This window comes from Oratosquilla oratoria, chromosome 43 (genome assembly GCF_046742065.1).
Source record: "Oratosquilla oratoria isolate Oo_2021 chromosome 43, ASM4674206v1, whole genome shotgun sequence".
In the NCBI taxonomy this organism is placed as follows: domain Eukaryota; kingdom Metazoa; phylum Arthropoda; class Malacostraca; order Stomatopoda; family Squillidae; genus Oratosquilla; species Oratosquilla oratoria.
In genome coordinates, this window is record NC_134819.1 from 21,093,581 (window position 1) to 21,096,080 (window position 2,500).

General features: G+C 48.1%; 1 protein-coding gene across 2 annotated transcripts in view; it reads right to left on the reverse strand.

Moving 5' to 3' along the window:
• Positions 1–603, reverse strand: part of LOC143021819 (ecdysone receptor-like) — a 60,296-nt gene extending 59,693 nt beyond the window's left edge. Inside the window, exon 1 of one of the 2 annotated variants that reach the window (XM_076179572.1) lies at positions 1–603. This exon is cut by the window's left edge and continues 1,053 nt beyond it. The gene's annotated coding sequence lies outside the window, so the exon portion shown is untranslated. The other variant, XM_076179571.1, reaches the window with a different exon arrangement.
• Positions 604–2,500: the final 1,897 nt, after the last annotated feature.

The window sequence follows — 2,500 nt, forward strand, 5'->3', positions numbered from 1 at the left end:
CCTTTCGGGAGGGTGGTGGCGGTGGCGGCGAGGAGTGGAACAGCGACGTAGCTGCTGCAGTAGCGCGGTTCGAGTGTTGCAAGGCGCCGTAGACGTCGTTGTCTTCGTCGTCGTCGTCGTCGGCGTCTCCACCCGGCGAGTAGAGCTTCCTTAGTTTCTTGCTCGCTCGGGGTGTTCGTGGACTCTCCGTAGACGTTATCTTGTCTTATCGCCAAGGTGTCCCATCAACCTAAATTCGGTGAAGTTCGGAGTTATCCACAACCTACCGACCAGTCAATCTTCGCACTGACACTAAAAAATTGTCTTCTGTACAGAAGTCGAATATAAAAAAAATAATAACAGCGACGATACTGACGGCACACGCGCAAATATTTCACCAAAAAGTCGCCTTGTTCAAATATCACACACGACTTGTCATCGGAAAGGCACGCGTAAGGCACTGTGCTCGCCAAAAGTCAACTATGACTACATCAACAACTGCGGACGTTGACGCTGCCTGATGGGAGTTTGGAGAGCGAGTGAAAGTAGTTGCCCGTACGAGAGGGAAGTATGTACTGCTAGCCCGAGCTGTGCCGTCGACTCACTACCTGCCAACCTACCTACCTACCTACCTACGGGTCTCTCGCCAGCCAACCCCTCCTGTTGCCTCCCCCAACACCCCCCCTCCTCCCTCCAGCTAACACCTCCCTCCTCCCCTACCACCACCACCACCGCTGCCGTCGTCGCTGCTGCGATCACTCTTGCCACCTCCCCCTCCCTCCCTCCTTCATCTCCACTGGGCCCACAGCCACAAACCGTGATGCCGGCTTGCAAGTTCTGGTCGCAATTTGTCATGCAACGGAGGTGACACCTGGCCTCGTTGGGCTATTTCGGTGGTCCTGGGTCACGCCCTACACTGTGGACGTGGATGAGGACCTTCAGTTCACTATGTTCCTCCATAAGGAACGATTCCTGATGCAGCAGGGCGGGAGTGCAGTCCGACGACGCGCCAACAAAAACATAACACCACGCAGCAATATCTGGCACTACTCTTTACTCTTCGTCCCCGCTCCTTCTGTTCCTCCTCTTTCGTCAACACCACCAACACCACTTCTCTCTTTTCTCACCCTTCCTCCTCCAACACTCCGCTGCTCCCATTCTTTCATCATCACTCCATTCTCCCTCCACATTCCTCCTCACTCCACCTTCACTAGTAACTTTGCCGTGGCCTATTGCTTCGTCCCATACCCTACCACCTCCCCTCCCCTCCCACCTCTTACGCGGATGCATCACCCTATACAAAATGAATGGACACATACTCTTGTGATCAAAGTATCCATTTCATAAATGCGACAATCACAAGTTTAATAATTAAAGTACAATATTCTGTCACTGTGTGTGGGAAAGAGGATTACGCCTAATGTCATACCATATTATAAACCACAATTCCACGAATGTCGTAAGCGTGACGAAAGGGGAAGGAGAAGAGGGAGGAGGGGACGACACGTTAGAAGTATAAGGAAAGGAAGAGGAAAATTAACATGTTAGATAACGAAACCTATCATGAAGAATAGCTGCGTGCAGCAATGATATATGCAACGGAGACCACAATCTATCGTCTTAACTCTTTCAAAGCCTGCAAGGTCATGTTGATTAGGGCGAGAGATCTTACAGAATCGGTGCCAAAGCGCTGCATGCCTTTACGAACCTTACGATGACTGACCACGTTAAACTCGTCACTACCACACACACACATATATATAGTCCCTTTAAGTAACAACTAAGCCACTTCATTACGATTATCACATAAAACAAATCTGGTACAAAACACCAACAAATATTATTCTTAGTTTAACATACGGTATGTCTCATTTGTGCAGCAATGACATAAGCACTGAAGAACGCTATACATCGGGTTAACTCTTCAAAATCTACAAGATGTAGGCTTAGAAATTCAGTTGTTTTCCATTGACGCAAATACTTAGCTTAGTATTATGTTAAAAACTTAGACTATTCAACATTACCCGCAGTGTCGCCTTTAGAGGTCACAACGCTTTTGGGCGGCGCGCGTGAAGGGGTGGGTGAGTGACGTCATGACGAATGACCACGTGACTTGTCTTAATCATCAACAAAGCGAAACAGAGAAAACGGGAATTCGTCAGCTCAGAGGTTCCTAGAACGGAATGGGCTTTGCATACGCACTGAAGTTACATACCTTGGGGAAACTTGGGAAAGTTTCGGGGCGGAAACGTTTCTAGGTATTGAAACCTTAGTGACGTGAATATGGTTAGCTTCCGTCATAGTGAAGTCATCCTAGGTTTCAGCGAAGCGCAAGAGTCGTCACTGAAATATGACGTCACATGACGACATCCAGGGTGCAAAGTGCATCGCGCAATGAGATGCAACAACGGAAGGCTTGAATGGAAATGTTCATGTCCACAATAACTTCTGAAAAATAGGTGCTGCATGAAATGGGGATAATATTCATATGGTGATGGGTTTTTTTTTCTATAGAATTTGT